The sequence below is a fragment of the Pagrus pagrus genome (genome assembly GCF_965226575.1).
Source record: "Pagrus pagrus genome assembly, chromosome: 23".
NCBI classification, from domain to species: Eukaryota; Metazoa; Chordata; class Actinopteri; order Spariformes; family Sparidae; genus Pagrus; species Pagrus pagrus.
This window is the reverse complement of record NC_140205.1, coordinates 15,415,320-15,438,712: the sequence shown is the minus strand read 5'-3', so window position 1 is coordinate 15,438,712 and position 23,393 is coordinate 15,415,320. Positions and strand designations below refer to the sequence as shown.

Here is a 23,393-nt window from a genome sequence, read left to right as displayed (position 1 = left end):
AGGCTCTGTGCAGGATCCGGTTGTGCTGCTTTTATGCCATTCGGGTGATAAATGTATTGTGTGTAAGTGGTTGGTAGGGGTAATAAAAGGGTGCTATTAGAAGGGCACCCGCACAACCAAAGCTGCTTTGTTGCTGCAGATATGTGGGTTTCTGTCACAAGTAGGAACACACACATGCACAGAGTGCAGGCACATGCACACACATGATTTCCTCAGAGCATATACAGTCTAGACTGCACTCTTTGAAGTGCGGCGGCTGAAGGTTTTCTGCCTTCTGTAGGTGATCGAACATCTTGTGGCAAGATGTCTCACAGGATCTCACCAGAGTGTCTTTGCATAGTTTTCACGAGTTCTTTTCCACAAGTTCACACTTGAACTGCTTCGATTTTGAATGAAAGAGAAGTTTCAGATCCAAGGTTTTGTTTTTTTGGGAGTAAACTGTCGCAGGAAAAAAACACAGGTTCGGATCTCAGTGCTTGAGCGTTCATATTACAAGGTCACACACAAAGAATTTGCGTTAAGTTGCTTTTTTTTTTTTTTTCCACGACAGAAGCAGACTTTGTTCTTTCAAGTTAAAGATTAGACAAAAGCAAACACTTGGACATTCACACCTAAATTGGCAGGGTAACACACACACACACACATGCAAACACACACACTTTGCAAGAAAGCGCTGTGACATTAATCAGGCAGTTGGACAGGCAGGATAAATCTAATACCCCGACAGAGTAACTACCCTGTCACCTATTGACAACTGGTTGCTCAACCTTCTCTCTTTCTTTCTTTTTCTCTTTTTACTCTCTTTCTTATTCTTCTCTCCCTCTCCCTCTCCCTCTCTCTCTGTTGGTTGATCTCCTGAAGCACATTAAGCCTTGAAATGGGCAAACAGCCCAACACAGCTAGCTTTTTTTCAGCTCGCCCTCGCTCTGTGTCACCCTATCATCTCTCCGAGCTATGAAATGCCGGCATATCACACATACTGAGGGAATATTAATGAGCTGCTATGAACCAGGCTGCACCGGGGCAAGACCACATTCCCAGTCCATCAATCGAATCATATTCGTGGTTATGTGAACTTTAAGCTCTGGAGCGCAAATGCTCCTCACTTTTTTGCATGCAAGCTTTGATCGGTTCATTTTAAGGGGCATTTCTTCCTCTGTTGACGTTGATAGGATAATAAAGTAGTTCTTTAGCTGGACTTAAACTTGTAACGTGACAAGTTAATGTTACACGCTGTGGTTCATCAGCTTCCCCCAGATGTTTCTCCTCTTATTCTTTTACAGTCTTTTGGCTGAAGGACTTGTGCCTCGTCTTTGTCTCGGACCAAAGACAGACCGTCCTTTTCTAAGTGCTTTATTGCCGTTATAGACGACCTGCAGAGCATCCGAGGAGTCAGCGGCTGACCACAATAGTTAACAGCCGTCATTCATCGCCGCCGCATTCATGTTTGTCAATAACAGCTGACAGCTCTTGCGGTATCCCTGACAACGGTGACCTCATGATGGTCCCAAAGGGGACTGGACCTCACTTTATTAGTTGTAGTCATGTGCACACACTAATATAAGTAAGCACATGTTCATGCAAAATTAAACAGATGAACAAACTCCAACCCCCTCCTTCATAGAGGTCCACACTGGTGTCAAGTGCTAGGTAACCACTGCCGCTGATGTCTTGACCTTTCGACCCCGGGCTCTTGGGAGAGGAAGGCCTGAGGGGAGTGGTGAGCTAATAAGACACAAGACTCTGATTGTGTCTCGCTTGAATTCAATCTTTCTCCCATTCTGGTTTCACATATTCTCTTTTGGAGGATCATGAGTCTCATTAATTCCTGCATTATGAAGCTACCTCTCTATTACGGTTTGTTCGAGTCGACCGCAATTAACCTCAGATCTATTTCGGGTCTGTTCTGACCCTGCATTGGACCCCTTCGGATCGGGTGTCTGTTTTTTAAAAATTAATTTATGCACGTCAGTTTCGGCCTGAGGATCCTAACGGCTAATTTCCTTGATGTTTAGACCAGTTCGACTGCTCTATTAGTAAGAAAACACAGTTTGAGTCTGTTTTTCTCTTACCCCAATCAAGGCTAACAGCTCATTATTCCCGCTCACATCGGTATTGACATCCTCTGTCCATGATCGATGTGATTGAGCTGAGTGCATTAGCTCTGTCTTGCCTGTTTAACCCTGATTATTATGCCTGATCAATTGAACAAAGGACTGTTGATATATTACAGTGGGTATTGATCTGTCTCTGCTGTAGAGACGTATTTTCTTCGTCACTTCCTCCCAATCAAGGCTCTTCTGTAAGCCTGTGATAGAGGTGTACAGGTGCTTTTACAGCGGCGAACAGAAGGCCTGAGAATGTTTCTTCAGCCCTCTGCTGAAACACAAGAATGCCCTGATAACTCTCCTGAGATACACTCGCTTAACACACTCTGCTAGCCACAACACTGCTCCGTCTGTCCTCGCTCTCTTTCCTTCTGTGCTTGTGTGTGCGTGTGACCGTTGCTCTGTGGGGATAGCTGAGGGCGAGGTGTTGTCATTGTAAGAGCTCTCATCCTAGCTTGTCAAATTTCACTTTGGGGTTTCCACTCTGTTTTCTCAAAGATGTGTATCTGTCAGTTTCTGACTGTCACAAAGGCTGAGTCGTACAGTATTTCAGCGTAATGCACCTTTCTTTGCTGAGTCTCAGTGTCTACTGACTGGCCTGTGATTTCTTACAAATCAAAGCATGCCCGCAGTGGTTCGCTGGAAACATTTCAATCACAGTTTCACCAATTTGTTACCCTAGTTAGTACATAATAAGACTCTCAGCTGGTTTATTTCCAGAACTGACAGTCAGACCGACCATCTTAAGCCAAGATATGCCAGCATTTGGCTGCCTTGTGTTGTTAAAGTGCCTCGGCTGTCAGCAATCAAGGTAATTAGTCATTTCCTAAAGTAGCATGAAAAGGAATGCTTGATTTGAACCGCACGTGATTAGACTCCTGCCTGTTGGGAAAGACAGACATTTAAATTGATCTCAAGGAACCAATCTGAGCCGGCTCGGTTCACGGCTTCTGACCAAGCATTCATTGTCAAAGTGATGTCTTGGTAGCAAAAGAGGAAAAATATGTGACATGTGTGCCTCCTCCATTCATTCTGGGGCACTATTGTTTTTGGGATGTGTCTTGCACGGGTGGCATTAGTCGGCCCCTGTTGGAATGAAAATGAAATGAAACATTGTGTTTATCTGCTGTCCTGAGTTTTCCGTATTCCCTCTTTGAACTACAAATACAAACTCTTGCCTCCTTGTTGTACGGAGAGGTATCTCCCCTCGTCATCCGTAGTCTTTGTGGTGTGTTCGAGTGCAGCTTCTTGGCCAAGACACAATTGTTGTGTCACGCAAGGCGACACAACAATTGACTTTCATCGCCGCTAGTTCTTTGATGGCGGTTTGTTGTGTCTGGGCAGGAAGGGCATTGATCGGTCATGTTACTGTCACTATTTCTGGCTTATTCGTCCATGTAGCCACCGCTCTCTCTATTGCTTCCTGGTATGCAAAAGACGTTACCTAATGTGCGCTGGATTTTTTCTTCTTCTTCTACCTGTTAGGGGTTAAAGTTTAAGCTTGCACAGACTAGCTATAGGTGGAGTTGTGTGATATCATTCACCGATGCAGCATAGCAAATGTTACTTAAACGATTAGAAATGATTGATGCTAAATCGTCTTTTTCCACCCTGGCTCTGATCTTTCTCCCTACCTTGTGTGAGCGGGACGGCATGCAGCTACACGCACCCACACACACACAGAACACACACCGTCCTCCCCCCCTCTTCTCCCTGTCCTCCCTCGCCTTTCCCCCATGGGGCTTTTGCTGAGCTTCCATGCCTTTGCTTTGGCTCTTAATCCCGTTGGAGGAGTTGCATAGCTCAGCTTTTTAACATTTCTGTTCTCGTCCGCCCGCCCCTTCTAACACACACTTTCTCTTTCTTTCTCCCGCTCCTCTCTCAATATACATAATTAGATTTCTGCTGCGACACAAGAACTTTTTAGCTTCGCGCTTATTTTATCAGATCAAATCCAATCTGCGGATGAACTCGCTGAACTTCCATAAACGGGCCGCTTTGAAACATTCCTGTGAAAACCACCACTTCATCATTTATAAGGAAAGAAATCTAAGATGTCCTTTTATTACGAGGCACAATTAGACTTGTGCAACACTCTGTAGACTACAGGGCGTGATCTGGATTAATTTTGTGGCTTTTCATTCATTCTCTTGCGCGAAGACGAAGAAATCTTCCTCTGTTCTGTCGTCCTTGGCATTCTTTTGGTTTCAAATCATTATTTGGCCGTGAAGTATTGCATCACAGAGGAGACGGGAACGCATATTGGGAAAGACAAATCACTCCTCGTGTGAGTCAAGGGCCAAACATCTTCCTGTCAGGCTTCTGTTCCCGTCTTCCCGTATTTTTCCAGGCCGTGCGTCTGACAGGAGAAATCCGACTCCTCTCTTGAGTACAGGTGTGTCAGCGATGCACAGACAGCGCTGACCTCTCACCTCTGAGATCAAAGCAGGACATGGGGTTTTAAACACACACTCGGTGGTGAGAAGTGACCCCGTACTCGTCTACACATGACTCCTGACCTCTCGACATAATGGATGAGGGAGACGGAGGGAGCCCAAGGAATAACCTGCGTAGCCTAGAGATGTCAGTACCAGCTTTATTAAAAAAGGCTGCTGGTATCAGATGAGTAACCCCACTACCAAGCAAACAGAGTCTGAAGTCTGCATAGATGGAGCCTCTGTGCTTCAGTCCTGTCTGCAGCAGCTCATATGTTTTCCTGCAGTATGTGTTTGAGATAGGCTGCCATTCCCAGGCTTGGCACTCTCAGTAACTGATATTAGGAGATCCCATTCATTCCTAAGATATCTCACACTCCTGGCTTTAATCTCTGCCCCTCACCACAATCCTCCCTCCTCCTCCTCCTATCTCACTGTTCTTGCCTCTCACCTTCAGTCTTATTGTCTTCTCTCGTGTCTTCCTTTGTCTCACTGTGCTTTTCTTAAGAGTGCACCCGTTGCGTGACCATGTGCCTGAAGAGTGTTGCCTCTCCTGGCACGTGGCTGACGAGGCTAAATTTGTCTCGAGTGGTCATAGAAACTTATTAGATTACTGTCCTTTCGGGTTTCTCTATCTGTCTGCATGCCTGACTGCCTCCATCTGCCTCTCTTGTCAGTCTGCCTGTCCAGAGTTGTGGTGTACTGGTTTCACAGGTATACACCAGTATGAAAATTGATGATTATCGCACCATTTACGTTTGCTTCTCTATAGTATTGAACTCTACTGTCATAGTTTTATTTAAAATAATATATATTTCAATTTTATATAAAGTTTAATGTCTGTTTGAGGTGTATGTCATACCGTGAAATGTCATACCATTGTAGGCTAACCCTAGCCTGCTTGGACACAGTTTTTAGCCATGCTAGCAGCTAGCAGCATCGCTCTAGGCATGACTGTCAGTTGATCGTTCAACCACTTTGGTGTATGAATGAATACCTGTCGTAGGGATGACATTCCCATCAGATACACATTGTATTTTAATGCTAATTAGTGGAAGTTAGCATGCTAACATGACAAACTAAGATGGTGAACGTGGTAAACATAATACCTGTTCATCACATCAGCATGTTAGCATTGTCATTCCGAACCTGTTAGCATGCTGATATTAGCATTTAGCTAAAAGCATTTGGCTAGAAGTCCTGCTTTGCAGAGCTGCCAGCATGGCTTCAGACTTCTTCTTCTGACATGTCTGCGAAATCTGTTTTCACAATTTTGTCTGTCTGCAAAATGTTTGTAGCACGTCCTGTATCAGCACTGAAAACTTAATTGAATGACATGATCCTCTTTTATCCTGAGGCAGGGTAGAGAAGACGATCCTGTGCAGGTGTAATAACAGTGATCGTGTCTCCATGTCTCTGTTTGTGTGTCCGACGAGCGGGAAAGAAATCACATTCATGCTTAATCTTGCACATCCACACCGGGCTGTAATGTTTGGCTCCTTGCGTGTGCCTCCAGGCTGGAGGCAAGAGTTTGAAGTGTAAATACCAGTGGATCAGGACTGGTCACTGTTTGACTCCACTGATGTCTGAACACTCAATTACAGGCTAGAAAGAGAAGGGACGTTTAGGGATCCAAGGCTATCTGCTGATGCTGTCATAAAGGGGTAAAGGTGGGGGGATAACCCTAACCCCTAACTGAGTAGGTTGTACCCGTATTTTTTGCCTGTGAGTGTATAACTGTATTATTAATATGTGTAGATGTGCTGTTTAGTGACAAAGGCCTGCATCCTACTACCACCCAGATGACACCCTCCCCTCTGACAGGCAGGGTTATCTGTCGTTTACATGCTGCAGGACAGTGATTTCACCACTCAAACTCCAACAGGTTTTGGGAGGTGATGGTGGTGGTGGTGGAGGTGGAGGGGTCGTATTTGATTGTAACCCGACACACCTCTCACCGGTCTTTCTCATTCTCTCTCACTCAGACGACACAATACTCGCCTTTGTCTCTCTGCCCGAGGAGGCAGGGAGAGCATCGCGGCTCGCCGGCGGCTCACGAGTGTGACATTACATGCGTCATGATGTGCGATGACCAGCTGCAGGAATGTTAAGTGGCGGTGGGGTGGGGGCTGGGGGGGGTGTGTATATACAGTTTCTCGCCAGAGTGAATGACGTGTGACAGCGAAGAAGAAGGTGGCAAAAGAAGAGGAGAAGGAGGAGATAATAACTGGAGCCTCCCTCCACTTGTTGCCTGTGGCTCATGTCTGCTTTTGTGGGATGTATTTTTAGGGTTCCTGTAGGAACCTGCAAGAAGTCTAAAGATGCTTTAGTAACAATAACAGGAGACATCATCTTTTTGTTCCTGATAGTCTGGTTTATGTGTCTTAAGCTTTTGGATTTGCCTCCATTGTTGTGTAGTCTTGTCCTTGCTCTGACAGGCCTCTCTCGGTGCCAAGTTATGGCAACAGTCTCGTGTGAATGACGTGACATTTACTTGTTGTCACAGCAACACTGACAAATTTAGATTTGAGACTTCAAGCGGCAGTCATGTGTAGGTTGCATGCCATGATGACTGATATACTGTTTCTACTCATGGTGGACGTGGGAACTAAACTCATGTGACTCCATTCACCTATGGATCTTTCATGACAAATTGTTGCATTACCTAACTCCTTCAGCTGAATTCATGCAACCATAGTTTTTGAATCAGTTTTTAGGTTACTTTAAGAGCACATTGTTGATCTTAAATCTTACACTAATGTTAAAGGGGCAATGTGTAAGAATTGGCCATGTGTATCAACAGAGTAGCCGCTAATTGCTCCCAACTGCTGTTGTTGCTGCCATTGGCTAGTTAGCTCATTTAGCCATGCAGTTAGTGGTCCAGACTGTGAGATTGGAGCACTGGGGGAGTGTTGGTGCTTACGCCGCCTGTACGGGAGCTTTGGATCGGGACAGAACAAACTCGCTGGTTAGCGTGTTAACGTGCTAACTTCAGTAGACATCTCTTCAACATATAACATAGACCTCGCTGGTTTACCTCCATTTTAAAAGGTGAAATACTTCACTGTTGGCTGTGACCTCGGCTGCCTTCGGTGTAATCCGGTCCTATGTCACTACTTTCATCACGCACCGTAACTTCATATCGTTCCTATTACGAAGGATCAAGCTTTGCTCCCTGTGTAATAGTCCTTTATATAAAGCTCTGGGCTACGATCCTCACAGCTATTAAGACTTGGCACTGGCACTGACAATGCAGATGAAATGTCAAACGGCTTAACTGGATTCAGTTCACTGGCACAAACAAACCGATATCTGTTCAACGCCAAAGTCCGTTGCGTAATCCGGAGCTAAACAAAAAGGTTCCCTTCTGCGGAAATCCCTTACATGGAGGTGTCCTAAAATTGACCGACATAGCTTTTGAAACAAATAATGGCACTTTATGAGGACCTTTTAATAGACTTGAGAAGGTACAGTTTTGATCAAAACATTTCTATTAACACCTTTCTTGAAAACTGACACCGTCTATAATTGCCCTTTTATCGGAACTCCTTGATTTGGGGCTTGAACCGCTGTGAAGTTTGCCTCCACGGAAAGACTTCAGTTCACAGAGGTGTCAGTTTTAGCCATTTCCCCATCAGCCAGGGAAGGAGCTGGTGACAGGTATAATCTTGACAGTTAATAGCTTGTGTGTGGGAACTTGTTGATGCACGCTTAGCTCTCAGATTGTTGTCCCTCTGTGTCTCACTGCCTGTCAGGCAGCACTTGACTTCCCCCGAAAATGTTATCTTTTCGATTAACACCGCTATTGTGCATAATGTTACAGGTGGTGTTGATGCATCTATAGTTTCCTGCTATAGAAGTGTCTGGCAGCGTGATAGACAGCCCATGCTAGCAGTCCAATTTCAAAGCCTTTAATTATACACTGGCTAGTATTCCTACCTCAGGACTGAGCGGAAACAACCTCTCCTCACCAGGTAAATTGCTGTGTACCTGCTGGCATCTGGTTTAGACGTGTTGACCAGTGACTGGTCAAGTGACTGTTCCTTTGAAAACAACAATGGTGGATTCCAAGTTGGTCTTTAGTGCTCGTTAGCAAATTTTAGCATGCTTACACGCGAAGCTAAGATGGTACATGGTACACACACCTGCTACAAATCAGCATGTTAGCATCGTCATTGTGAGCACGTTAGCATGATGACGTTAGCGAGCGTCTCTCCTAGATCCCATTCATTACGTAAAGCCTACGTAAAGCCTCACATACTGTGGCTGCTAGCAAGGCTGTTCAGGTTTACACAATATGTGTTATGACTTTTGCGACTCTCTTCCCACGGAGGATAAACATTTTTCCGTCTGATGAGGTCAAGCCTAGAGAGATTTAATATCTCGCTCGGGGCGACTTCAGTATCCTGGATGTTTACTGGATTTAAACCCTGAAGTGAGGAAAAACAGATTTTTGGAAATACCCCACCATAGCAACTTTTTTTCTGTGTGTCAGTCACACACAACCTGCTGTCATCACGGGTGTCACCTTACAACCTCCTGACAAGCTTCTGCTCTGCTCTGACAGCGGCTTTCTTTTGTCAGGTTTAAGGGTAAATACATGTGCACAAAGTAAGCGCTTGTATATGCATCAACACACAAACATAAGAGCGTCGCAGCGTTAGCAGGCGAAGCGTACACCACACCCTGGGTCACACTTGGCTCCTGCAGGCGGAGCGGCTTAGGCCTCTGTGAGCATTTCAAAGGAAAAGACTAAGATGTGCGGATTGAAGCTTTGTGTGTTTTCTCCGACGCTCCAGGCCTCTTCTTTTAGCAGCGAGGCAGAGACGGATACGTCGATGCAGACAGAGGGAGCTCCGAGGTGTATAGGGTTTTTCTCTACCTTTTGATAAGGTGTCAAGGCGCTTCTTTGAACTGAAACTTCCTCCTGTTACATTTTGGACGAGTCGGCTCTTACACGCTCAAAAAACACATCCATAACCCGTATATAAGCACGCATTTGCAATAGCACGTGCACGCACAGCTACAGTCGCCCCTCCGTCTGTCACGCACCATCCGTGGAGCTCGCAGCGGCCGACCTTCTTCCCCTGGAGTGTTAAGGCCAAGTTTCACACAAAGATCCCTTCCACCTTTTATACGGCACACAAAAAGTGCCTCACCCCTCACGAGATGTCTTCAGTTACATGTGTATCAAAGTAGAGGCGACTTTATCCTGCAGGAACAGCTTTGACACGGTGTGACTTAGACAAACACTCCAAAGTTTCCAGTGAAGGTTTTCTAAGGCTTGTTGTCACATTTACAGTATAAAAATGTTGCAAATGATGTAAATATAAGCAGCTATAATGACATATTAGGTGTCTGTTAATAAAATAATGATTTCTCCTATGAAGACGATAAAGCATCAATTTATTGATGGAAGTATATACGTATGTTATTATATCTTATTTATGTGCTGTATATGTTTTTATATCTGCTTACAGCTACATTATCATGTTTTATAAACCATGTATTAAAGGAGAAGTTCATCCAAAAACAAAAATTCAGTCATTATCTATTCATCCCCATGCCGATAGAAGGTGAGGTGAAGTTTGGTAGTCCGCAGCCTGGAGCCTCACAGCAAAACAGCGTTGTAGCATTCACTTAAACAACTGAAGTAGATGGGGACTTGTTTTAAAACTGAAATAAACAACTTAGAAAATCAAATAAAATGGCTCCATACAAGTCTCAGAACGCCCAGAGATCCCAAATTTCCCCTGACTTTCCATTCAATTGAGGGTGAGTAGATAATGACTGAATTTTTGGGTAAACTGCTTATAAATGCTAAATAGCGTGTATTGGCTTCGTACCAAGAATTGGAAACAGCATTAGCAACATGGTTTTCGAACATAACAAAACATTTGAGTGTCCAAAAAATAAAGTTGTTTTGATCCACATAAATCCAAATAGTCCTGCCAGTCTTCCTTTCTGTGCTAAATGCAATTAATTTGGAAAGTGGGGCATTTGTGTTGTTGTATTCGACAAAGAAAAAGTTCTTTGAGACGATCAGCTGCACTCCTGACACCTCTGTTATCGGCCAGAACCAAGACCCACAATGCCTCTCTGTGTCTTGGCTCATCCCATGTGATGTTGGAAAATGACATACGTGCTGCTGTCTACCTTTAGCGGCGCCTTATCAAATTACACACTGGGTTACGGGTGAGGAGCTGTTTGTGGGAAGTGTGTGTGCGTGAGGTAGCGTGTGTGTGTGTGTGTGGTGACTATGCTGATAAAAAAAATGCCCTTGAATCAAGTGGATGCCAAGAATCAGCTCCTACTCGTTCCTAATGTCTCCTCAGTGACAGGAAGTGTAAGATGGAAACTTTCTGATGTCGGACTCAAAATGCAACTGTGCTGCTTGAGCACCTGAACCTCTCTGACCTTCCGTCTTACTCAAAGTGTCAATACAGATGCACTGAGGCAAAGTGGGATGTCGGCTAATGCTGCTTCTGCTCGTACTTGTGCGTTACAAGGCCGTTTGCCAGCTCCTAATCCTCCCTGAATGCTGTTAGACACTGATAGCAAGGCTCACTGTCCGACCACAGACAGTCCTGACAGCACACTGACAGGCTGCTGGGCGTGCGCCCCACACTCTGCTCAGGATCCTCTAAAACACTGCCAGAATCGATTTCCATGTTGTTTTAGCTGAGTCGATAATGTAGCCATTAGGTCTTAACGGCCTCTTACGCTGCTTTAATGCTTGTACATGAACTGTAAGTGAACAAAAGTGCGATGAGGCAAGACGGGCTAAAGTCACTTTAAGATCAGAGACGTGAATTTATTGCAGTGACTGGTCAGGCTCAGTAACATATGTGGTATTACTTTAGACTTTGGTATTTTACTTCTTTTTTAAGTCATGAGACGCAGGTATCAGGCGAGCTGAGCCTCTGTTCAACGTCTGCTGTCTGTCAGGGACGAGAAAATGACCTGATGAGGCAGCGCAGGTTCAGGGGTCACGACCTCTGAATGTGGTCACTTCACCTCTGGCCCTCCAGACAAAGTAAAGGGCTCAGTGGCTCTAAACACAGGTCTTATCTGAGTAAACCTCCACTTACTGCGGGGTCGTCTGGACTGTCACTCTGCCTTACCTCCTGTGTGTCGCAGATAATGTTCGTCTTTCACGGGAAACATGGGAAGAAGAGACATAAGACCCTTTTTTCAGATGGAGAGTAAGTGACAATGGTGGTTTCATGTGTCTCTTTCTCACACAGACATTAGAAACGTAAATGATGGTTTTTGTTTTATGCTAAGCAACGATGCTTGCATGATGTTTGACACCTGTTGTGCATGAGAGCTGGGGGTACTATTGATACAATGCGATACGATGCAATGCGATACGATACAAACCGATACGATACGATACGATACGATACGATACGATACAAGTTTATTTATATCGGAGAGCAGTTGTGAGTTAAAAAGTTAAAGGTGTCATTTGTAGAATATGTCCAGAATTGAAAGGTAATTCCAAAAATATAGTCTGGATTTAGGATCGTTTTAGACCAAACCAGAGGTGATTGTGGAAAGACAAACCAAGACTGTGTTGTGGGTATTTATTTAGTTTATGTCGAGTTTGATCAAAATGTGATTTACCACAAATTAACACAGCAGTGAAGCTCGTCTCAGTTTGGGAAAATAGAGAAACTTTTGTATTTTTCTGTTTGATAAGGAAAATAGAAGTATATAGAGTATTTCATGTCTTGAGTTTTTGTTCATTAATGATGCTAACAGCTAGCACATATCTCCCAGCTGAAACTACGGGGGCTATCAGACTATCGCTTCATGCCGGTCTGGACCGGGGCTAGCTGGTTAGCATGCTAACTTATGCAGGCATCTCTGCAACACAATACATAGACATCTTTGACATAATGTCTGTTCGCACTTTTGTTTCTCCACATTGATATGGTTAGTTTTTGGTTTTTTTTTAATGTTTTAAGCTAAAATTCTGACAGTTGCTTGCAAAATGCTCGTTTAAATGACATGAAGGAAGAAAAGTTTCTTCTTTTCTCTTGCAGACGGCATCAGTGCTGGATTTAGACTTGACTAAAGCTTTTTTGCCATTGAACCTATAACAATACATTTCTTATCTATTTCATCATCTATTAGAGCTCAAACACAGCTGACGTTTTCATGATAAAACTAAAATAAAGTTGATAAAGTTGTTACTCTTGTTTGATTCCTGTTTGCTCACATGCTGTCAGGCGTTTTGCTGGATATTCATGACATCCGTCCAGATAAAGGTCCAGCCTGTACTTGCTGTGCTCATAGATTAAACATTTAAATTCCAACCTCACAGAAACTATTAATGGTTAGACTAGAATAATGATTTACGCATCAGAACAATGATTCACAGGCTTGTCTCTCTCTCTCTCTGTCTGAATGAGGAAATTCATGCTCAGGGATTTTTGCCAAAGCAAGCAGAGAATTCACATTTCAGTCTGAGGTGACCACGCCTCGGAGGCTTCGCACAAACAAAAGGTCACAGAGCTGACAGTCGATCCTCAGGCCTTCATTTGCATTTTTTCTTGTCGTACGCAATCCTGCTTTCCCTCAATACAATACACTTCCCTTGAGCTAACATGAGCTGCTTTAACATGAAAAGCACAGGTGAGGAAAAGGCTTAGCTTTAACATGTCAAAAGTGTGGATCTGTGTGTGCGTGTCTTCAAATGCTGATGTCCCTTCTCCAGGCAGAGCTGACACCAGCCACGAGCTTTGTGTCGTACGTGTGAAGTGATTGTCTCAACGTGTCGAGAGTCACGCAGCTTATAATGGGCTGCAGGACGAGGCATTTCAATATGGACTCAAGGGTTTCAATGGAAGCCTCTTTTGAGCACAGAGTACTTTTCAATACGTTTCTTTGGGGCAGAAGTGGGTTGTGACCCATATTAGCTTTTTTATGTGCAATAAATCTAATAGTTGTAGGATTATCACCCACTTTTTCTTCACTCTCAGCTTGTTTGTTGGTCTTTACAAGCCTTCAGTAAAGTCTGGTATCTTGTGATGTGAGCTCCTCCACCTTTGGAGGGTTTTGAGACCCTGGGGCCCACCCGGTCATGTATCCCGAGTGCTTCATGTTTGCATGGGGCTGGGTTCTCAGGTATTTGGTGGTTGATGTTTAGAGCGGTTTCCAGTCTGCAGCCGTACATCTGATACCGCAATGTGGATTACGGACTGTTGGGTTGTAAAGCTCCGATACCGCGGGGCCCAAGAGAAGCCATGTGTGTGATGTGAGGAATGAGTTGGTTCAGCTCCAGAGTCTGGTGCTTACAGTTCCTCTTACCGACGGTCCGGGGTCGACAGCTGGCTCTCCATGCCGGGCATACTGATGCTCCCCGACACATTCATCACATATACACATACATGTAGGCCTTCACATTCCTCCGCTGCTGGAGAATAGCTGCCCACAGTGCCTCATAGTTAGGATGATAGAATTGATTAACTGCATATTCTTAATGTGGGTAAAATGTATTTGGCAAATAACACATGCTCAGTAATAAAGTAATAGTCTTTTAATTATTTACAGTCTTCTGTGACAGTAAACTGAATATAATAATAATATATAATAATAATAATTACTAATTTTACACACAAACAGACCATCCGTGCACTCATGACGTGTCTCTCCCCTAAATGCTGCAGGTGCCGAGGACGCACTGCTATGAGTCGAGGCCTGTCAGTCTTGTAAGACAGAATCAATAAAAACGGGAGAGGAGAGCTGTGGTTAGCTGTGGTTTGGCTTCGGGGCGATTTGCTTTGCAGGCGGTTTGATCATCCTTTGCCACACGCGCACACGTTCACATGCGCACACATATAAACAGTGTTGTATTCCCCCATCCATACCTGCTCTCTGTAGTCACTCAGTCAGTGGGGTCCAGAAGGCTGCAGGGCTTTATGAAGTGGAAACGGCCTATTATTACTAAAGCGATGACAGTATCTGAGGGCAGGCATCACACACTGGCATTCCTCCGGCTGTGCGTAAGCAGAGCTGCCTCGTACTGCACGCAAATACTCCATATTTTACACTTGTTATCATCTATCGATATCTCTGTGGATATTATACATGCTTTGCGAGGTCTATAATGCATACATTCAGTGTGTCGGTTCTACATGTGAGCATCAGCTCTCTGGTTTTTATCTTGTTTTCTCTTGATGCTTCCTACAGAGATCACACACTGTCCCTTCATCTGATCTTTGTACTCCTTTTTTAACTTGCTCACAGATAACAATCGAAAAAAGAGAAGCAATATCTTATCTACAGAGAGGAAAACATGTCCCTGATAAGGCCTCAAAGTTCACTGTGTATTAAAACTCACTGCGGATTAATGATGTTGATTTTAGCCTTGGTAGCGGCGTGGCTCTATGGACGGGCCTTCATGTGTCCCATCTACAATGTAGATACACAAAAAGCATCACTGGCTAAATAGCTTTCTCATAACTGGTGTGGATTACAGCAGAGCGCAGCAGTCTTCTTGCACATGTACACACACATACTCGCTGAGTATTCACACACAACTACACACACTCGCAGTATCATCATTCCCTCTTCTTCTCTGGAAAGCTACAGACCTCCCAGCTGGATTGAACCGCATCTTGTTAACCAGCACAGATTTAGGATCAATAACACACACTTTGTTTCTCCGACACACACACACTCATGCTTGTTTGTGTCTTACGAGAACTCACGTCTCTTCCTACTTAATAGTCTCCACATTCCAGCCTCCGCCACAGGAATGACTTCACCTGCGAGCGAAACCAAGAAACATCCTTGTAATTGAGTGAGGCAGAGAGCTGCCTATAAGTGTGTGTGTGTGTGTGTGTTGTGTACTTCCATGCCGTGTGTTGGTCTTTAAATTCACACTCCAAATAGATACATAACATTGAGCAAATTGGCACACACACACACACACACACACACTGAGCCAGTAGAGCTAATGGTCCTTTATCACAGTGACCCTGCTCCTCCCCTCGTTCCCGCCCTTCTTGAAGCATCACAACATGTCACAACACAACCTCAAACTTCAATAACCTCCATTTAAAAAAAAAAGAAAATATTCAGTATATTTGATTGATTGATGTAAAGTGCTGAGACAGTAACTCATGGCACTATTAAAATTTGTCTCTCTGGGGGTAGTTTAAATATCCGTGTGATGTTGGGGCGTGTACCTGCAGGTCGAGCTGAAGTCATAATTTACCGTTTCCCCGCCCTGATAAATCCCCCTTTATGAGAGGAGGGAATGGGCGAGAGAGTAGCAGGATGAAGAAGGAGAGAGAGAGAGAGAGTAATTTAAGGTGACAGGATTCATGTGGTCGCCCACAGAGCAGCTCTGTAATTTTTGAAGATGCTGGAAGACATTGATGATCAAGATGTGGTCGCTTGTCGTCCCAGCCTTCAGGGTGAACAGACACCTGCTGTAGTGAAGACACTGTGTTCATTGTGTAAAGTTGTTCAGAGGGGATAAAGAAAGGAAACAAAAGTTTTTAGTACATTATGTTTTGACGTAATTTAATTATGTGAGCAAGTAGTAGTAGATAAATTAAACCACTAACCCATTCATCCACCTCAGCTTCCTGGCTTCTGAACCACTTCCAATGGGTATGAGGGTATCTCTGTCAGGTGTAACACTGTCACAGGGAAAAATAGATTGTTTCATGTATCTACTTATTATATATATAATAACAACTTTATTCAAATTGAGGATTTTGTTGAAGGACATTCAGTCAGTACAGCCTCTAGAATCTGAAGATGGCCTGAAGTCCTGCTGCCTCCCTTATAATGAGAAGCTAGACGTGCTTTTATCAGCCACTCTGCGTGCTGACAGTAATTGCTACCTTAATTTCAGCGAGGAATGCTGTCAATTTGTCAGCGATGGTGAGAAGTAGCAGGACCACCCATGCTAAAAACTTTGGTAGTGTGAGTAGGGACAAATTTCGGTTCCCTCAGAGGCCCGATGAGGTTTGATGCCGGACAGCTAACCTGTTATTTATATTTTTCAAACCGATACAGGCAACGATAACTCTGGATTTAATCAGGATGGGTGGAAAAAAGGTGAGGGGACAAGGCAGGTTTGGCTTCATCGCCTCATAACGTAAATGCACAGAGGTGGTTTCTCTAGGAAGAAACTGGTAAGTTGACAGAAACTGATACGTCTCACTGCCTCCCTCCTTTTCTTCTCCCGAAGCTGACTCATTATCACACACCATTCTTGTCGGCCGTGTCACCAAGCACAATACATTGACATTTAACTGACCCTCTGGAGGAGGAGAGGAGGGGAGGAAGGAGAGACGGGAAGAGGCAAACAGGAGAGAAGAGGGAAGAGGAAGATAGAGGGCGAGGGGATGGCAGCTCTGGCTCTGATAAGAGCTGGAGTCGGGGGAGATAGACGAATCTTGAGAGGAAAGGAGTAAAACGAGACAGAGAAATAAGGCGAAAGGAAGGAAGGAGGGAGGATGGAGGAAAGAGGTGGAGGGGGGCATCTCCCCTTTTTCTACCCTCACATTCCCTCTTTTTCTGACTTCAAAGAACCTCCCGGTGAGAAGGAATTATTCCCCTCCGCTCAACCATACCGCTTTGTTACACTACTGTTTTCTTCCCACTAGTCCTCTACCTCTACAACCCCCGTCGAGACCTCATTTATTTATAGCTTCCAAAGAGAATAGTCTTGTAAATGGGCTGTTTAGGGCTCTATTAAAATAGCGGTGCCATTAGCTGATGCGTGCAAGGTATGAGCTCGACTGCTGTTTCCTTCTGATTATGAAAGCCGTTGTCTACTCTCCCTTAAGCTATAGCACTCGTTTTCTGTCTTAATTTTCCTGTCTCAGAAGCACGCAAACCATATAGGGAACCCTGGAGATTAACATGATGAAGGCCCAGACCGGTAAAACCCAGTAAGGGCCCATAAAACCCAAACACATGTGGAGCACAGTCTTTCTGAAATAACACCTGAGCCCACTTTTCCAAAAAGAAAGAAAAAGACGGAGTAAGGTCGTTCAAATGTGGCTCGTCCGGGTTGAATCGGTGAGGATAGAAACATCAAGAGGTCAGCTGGCAGCCAGCAGCTCCAGGTGGGCTGTGAGCCGGCCCGAGTCCGCCCCAACATTCAGACATCTGTGTCAGTATCAACACTGTTCAATCTGCTGACTAACCAACGGACTGAACGCATGAACGAGTCAATGAATCAATGATTCCGACTGCTTGAGTGACTGCCTGGCTGACTGAATTAATGACTGAATGGATCCATGAATGACTCAGTGATTGAACAAATGTTTGGCTGGGCGACCAACTGGCCAACAGCATCTGAACAGCTGATACGCTACATGTGCTAATACGGTGTGTCAGTCAGGGCAATCAGCCAAACATTAGGAATGCAATCTCAGCTTCCTGGTTTGTCGATGGTTATTTATCATTTCTTGATCGTAAATGAAGAGTGTTTGGGTTTAGGGCTCTTTTTTTGGACAAAAGAAGCAATTTAAAGGTGCATTATGTCAGAATGTTTGCTTTAAACATTTAAAAATGAACTAAAAGTATCAACAGAATGTGAAGCAGTAACAGTTTTAACATTAGATCTATTGAAATTAGCATGCTAACAAAGCAATGCTCCCTCAATGCTCTGAGTTCCCAGTCTGGGCAGAGTTAGGTAATACGACCACTAGCTGTACGGTTAACTGAGCTTACTAACGAACAGCAGTTAGCGGTTACTTCTGTGATATGCTGCCCCCTATTTGTTTGGAGTACGACTTTGATACGTGGCCAGTTCTTACATATTGCACCTTTAAAGACGTCACTTTAAGTTTTGGGAAATTGTAATGAGCATTTTTCACATTTTTTGACATTTAATAGACTAAAGATGATTATTGATGAGAATTTGATGGGAAAGTTTTTAGTTTTATCCAGTTAAAAGACTAAAACGTCAGAATATACTAACAATATATTAAATTATGTTCAATGTTTCCTGTTAATCACAAAAAAATGGCGCAAAAACACAAAACATACGGAGCACCACACTGCTCAGCGAAGCTCGATTTCAGTTAAAGACACCCCATTTATTCAAGAAAACATCTTTAAAGACAGCTTACAAGCCACCGTGTATGAATGTGTCCGCTCAGCGTTTACCGTGCCATCACCCTCTGATAATTGTTAGCTTTCACTCTGCCTCTGACAGCCTCAAAGTTCCGGCTACTACATTAACAATTTACAGTGTTTCTTCTAGACTTCCTGAAGTTGACAGCAGGTCTGAAAGCAAAAAGCCTCCAGGCCTCGAATACTCGACAGAGGGTGAGGTAGCTGAGGTACCGCGGCTAATTAGGAATGAAAACTAACAATTATAGCAGGCTGCTTTTGTAAAAGTCGTTCTAGCCCTCCTGTTTGATTCGCTTTTTTACAGCCGCGGTGGGCTGACAGCAGATGTAAAGTGAGAAATGGCAGGTATTCTTTACATCCAGTGGCTAACCTTGTTACTAGCAGACCTGCCACTTGCCGAGGGGAAGTTAAACAGCAAAGGGGAGGAAATGTCTGATCTCCCTCAGAGCAGTAACACCAGTACTGTCTGAATAATGAAAAGGTATTACTTGGTTAAATGTATGTAAATGTAATGTCAGTGTATTTACTTGCGTATAGATACCTTACATTAATTGTTCAATTAAGCCTTAAAGGTGCAATATGTAAATATTTTAAACAAAATTGTAAAATTACTAACAGAAAAGTGAAGATTTAACAGTTTTGGGCGCATGTAAGAGATGACTAAGTGATGTTTTGCAGAGATATCTACTCATGTAGCATGCTAACCAGCTAGCCACTTTGTATGTAGTACTCATGAATCTAACAGGTGGCAAATTCTTACATATTGCACCTTTAAACTGATAGAAGGGTAATGCAAAGGTCTCATAGGTAACAGCTTATTACCAGCTTATTATCACCCCAACACTGTTAAAGTATTGCTTTATGGTTTAGAACATAGTGATATATTTACACAATAATATCAGTCATTATTACATTTTATAATATTTTGTGTAATTCTTGACTTGATATTTTTTTCTGCAGTTTTTATTATGACATTCTGATTGGTTTTTGCTCTTAATGGCTTCATCAAATTAAGTTTCTATAATATTCTAAATGTGTCTTATTGAATAATTAAAGCCGCTAGTCGGCTGTAATCTCTGGTTAATGTTACTGTGGCTGGCTAGCAGACATCAGCTAACCACTAGGTAACATGAACACTGAGATTCAGTGAAGCAAAAATGACAAGTGACGATTTTAAATGTGTTTTAATGATCCTTGTATTAAAATTACATAGTTGTGCTTACAATGACATATTGTAGTGTGCAATTTTTTTGTCAGAATGGGGTCATGATAAGAGCTTTAGTGACAAAACATAAAAATCAAATCACACATGCACTGTTTTCAGTTGAAGTCGGACCATTTAGAGTCATGATGAGATCATTTCCAACCCAACTGTCTCTTTACCCGTGGAGCCCATGTCTTTGTGAGGAGGTGGAGTCTGGCAGAGTGCCGATTTAATGCCAGCAGGGGTGCGAGCGGGGATGGGGGGTATTCAGCGGGCATTCAGCTGGTGTCGGTGGGGTATTCAGGGGGGTGTCGGAAGGGTCAGTGTCTCCCGAGCTTTGTCCTCGCAGCGACCACGAAAACAAACCCATGCACGCATGCATCCACACACTTGAGCACACACACACAAACGTCTTGAAGATTTGCCCAAATCTCTATTTAAATTGACACAAGTCTCATGGTTTCCCAGGGCGACCCCACTACACCACCCCGCCCCTCCTCTCCCCTCTTTTTTTCTCCGTCTTTGTTGAAAAGAGCCAATCGTGCGTCGGCTGGTAACTAGGCACCCTATTTATCAGTAACCAGCACCAACAATAACTGTAACCCGACACCTCCGCAGAGAGAAAGAGACGGAGGAAAGTAGAGAGCTGGAGTGAGACGGAGAAAGAGAGGGAAAGACCGGGAAACAAGTCAGGAAACACAAGAAAAATAGTTTAAGCTTATGTTTATGTTTACAATATTCCTTTTATTATGGACTCTATATTAAATATTTACATGTATATACAGTTCAATTAGATTTGTTACTTTCTTAAACTAACTTCACTACAATCATAAAATCTGCCGACACCGTTAAAGTGTCTGCGATCGAACTAAATAAAAGGAAGACAAATGTGTGAACAGGATGAGCAGGTGAAGAGAGCAGCTAACGACGGAGGCAGGAGAGGATCCAGTGTCAGTGTAATGGATCCTCCGGTCCTATTAGGCCATTCATGGCTGGGTAGCTCTTAAGAGAGCGGTGCAGGCCGACCTGTGAGGAGGCTTTTGATCAGTGCGCGCCCCCACCAACCTAACTATTTGTCCGCTGTTGGCTTATCAAGCGGGATCAATGCTGGGGGGGCAGGAGGGGAGGAGCAGTGTGTGCATTATGTGCATGTAAATCAGCATTTATACGTTTGTATGTGTGTGTGTGTGTGTACATGTGTTTGTTTGTATGGGCAGCTGTGAATGTGAACCCACACTTGTGTCTGAGGATGTTGTGTGTGGAGAGCAGCAGAGCACGACCAGCTGTTGACAGGGCTGGACCGCCTTTAGATCGTGTGTGTGTGTGTGTGCGTGTGTGCATTCCTGGTTATAGTTGAGTGATTCGCTCTTTACGAAACAGTGAATGGCTCATTTGACTCTTCACCTCTCTGTGATCTCTTGAATAAGGATCTAATGGTGCTAATACTAATCAGGCGACCACACACACGTCTCCCACGCACCACGCTGACATTATTAGACATCAGCTGTCCTGCACCATGATTTAATGTGTAGTTTGATGATATACATCACACTGACACCTTCCTGTTCAGGCTGGTCTCAGTTCAATTCACAGCTTTCGGGTCAACAAACCAAAAAAGTGAATCTAGAATTGACTGAACCGAACAGGTTTGATGCGAAAGCACCCATAACTCATCTCCGTTCATGTCGCAGCTCTGACGGGCTGGACTGAAGCTCATTGTAGTTTTGCAACTGATGTTGTCGGCTAATGAGTCCAATTGATCCTCGCTGTTTTCTTTCCCTATCCTGTGGGTTCCTTGCCACTTGTGGGGTTTTACGTGTCTCTTAACGTCTGGTAAACTCCTCTCAGTCATTCTTCTTCAGCCTTTCCTCATCCATCTTCAAGACAAAGGACACCTACAGTTCTTAAATTACAGATATCACTCTAAACAAATCATGGTATCTGTTGAAGGTCTTCTAAGGAAAACAGGTTGACACTTTTCCCACAAGATCTTTGAGAAATACTGAGAGAATAATTAAAAGTGACGGTTAAATTACAGCGTTATAATAGAAGTCTTCAATCAGACTGTCTCTGGGTTGTCAAACCAGGACTGAGAAGCTGTTCCCGGATTGTTTTTCTGTCTCGTTAAATTACCTCCAGAGTGTGTGGGGTAAGACCGGGCCCTCGTCTTTGCCTTAAAGGGAAATGTTTTCTCTGTCTCTTTATTTTAGAACGGGGCCAGTAGACACCTGGAAGCTGTGACCTTTGAGCCTTTAATGAGAAGAAGAAGAGGGCTTTAAGTTCAGGCATAGGGAGGGAGCCAGGGCTGATACAGCGAAGTGCAGGGGTGCAACAGCTGAGTGGGTTTAGTAGTGTTTTAAAATCAATTATGAACGCGGTGCTGCGGTGATAGAGATGTGATAGTGCCTCCGATCGCCCGCACATTCAGAGAGCTAATGGTGCTTGACAGTGCTCTAAAGGCCCGGGCTTCTCCTCGGCCTGATGCCGGGCCGAACAAGTGGTGTTGTGTGAGTCAAGCACAGTAAGCATCACATGACACTCGGCTAATTTAGTGGAATTTACTTCTCATTGATTCACAAAGCTTGGATTGCTTAATCCACTTTCACGCAATGTTCCCCTCTCTCTCTCTCGCTTCCTATCTCCCTCGTTTCTTCTTTTCTCTGTCCCGAGGGCGTCTTCTCCGACTTGTCAACAACCCAGTGTGATGTTCACTACCAGCTGCTCCGTCTACCGTCGGAAATCTTGTCACAACAGCGAGCCCGATGCCTTCCCTCCCTCCTCTCTGCTTTCAATCTCGTGTCCACGTCTGTCTCTCTTGTATCTCCGTGATTAATTACCTTCTTTGGCAAAGGCCTGGCAGGCAATGAGCTAACAAGTGCACTAATACCAGTCCACCCTCAGGCACTAAAACAAGCCAAGCGTTTTTTTTTGCATTGTCTGGCCTCCTCATCCGGGCTCGTTTAGTATTGTCTGGGCAGGAACAGTGCTTCTATTCTTTGCAGCCGTCTCTCCCAGGGATCCTAAATGGGACATAGATATTCTAGCCGGGTCGGTTCTTGGCCTGGCACTCGATGCCCCTGAGTGCTCTGCTTAAGTACAGCCACTAAGGGCACTTGTGGAGGCCTTGTGAAAGTCCATTCTGCTTAAAGGTGAAGGTGGAGGAGAAGTTGATACAGTTGCGGAGGCTTCTGAACTCCCTCGTGTGCCAAGCCAAAGGTTTCAGGTTATCACGGTGTGTGGATTGTTTCTAACCGCTCGCCCACACCAGATTAGACTCGCAACGATCAGGCGATTAATTGATGAGTTGGTCGGAAGAAAATTAGTTGCCAGCTATTTCAGTAGTTGATCTATCGTTTAAGTCATTTTTCAAGCAAACATTTCAAACATTTGCTGGTTCCAGCTTCTTAAATGTGAGGATTTGCTGCTTTTCTTTGTCCTTTATGGTAGTAAATGAAGAGTCTTTGGGTTCTGGACTGTCGGCTGGACAAAGAACGTCACTTTGGCCAATTTTTACCATTTTTAGACATTTCA

The 23,393-nt window shown here is 44.1% G+C and overlaps 1 protein-coding gene across 11 annotated transcripts in view; it reads left to right on the top strand.

The window, feature by feature from the left end:
- Positions 1–23,393, top strand: part of celsr1a (cadherin EGF LAG seven-pass G-type receptor 1a) — an 85,525-nt gene that overhangs the window by 3,965 nt on the left and 58,167 nt on the right. The gene's annotated exons all lie outside the window — the stretch shown is intronic.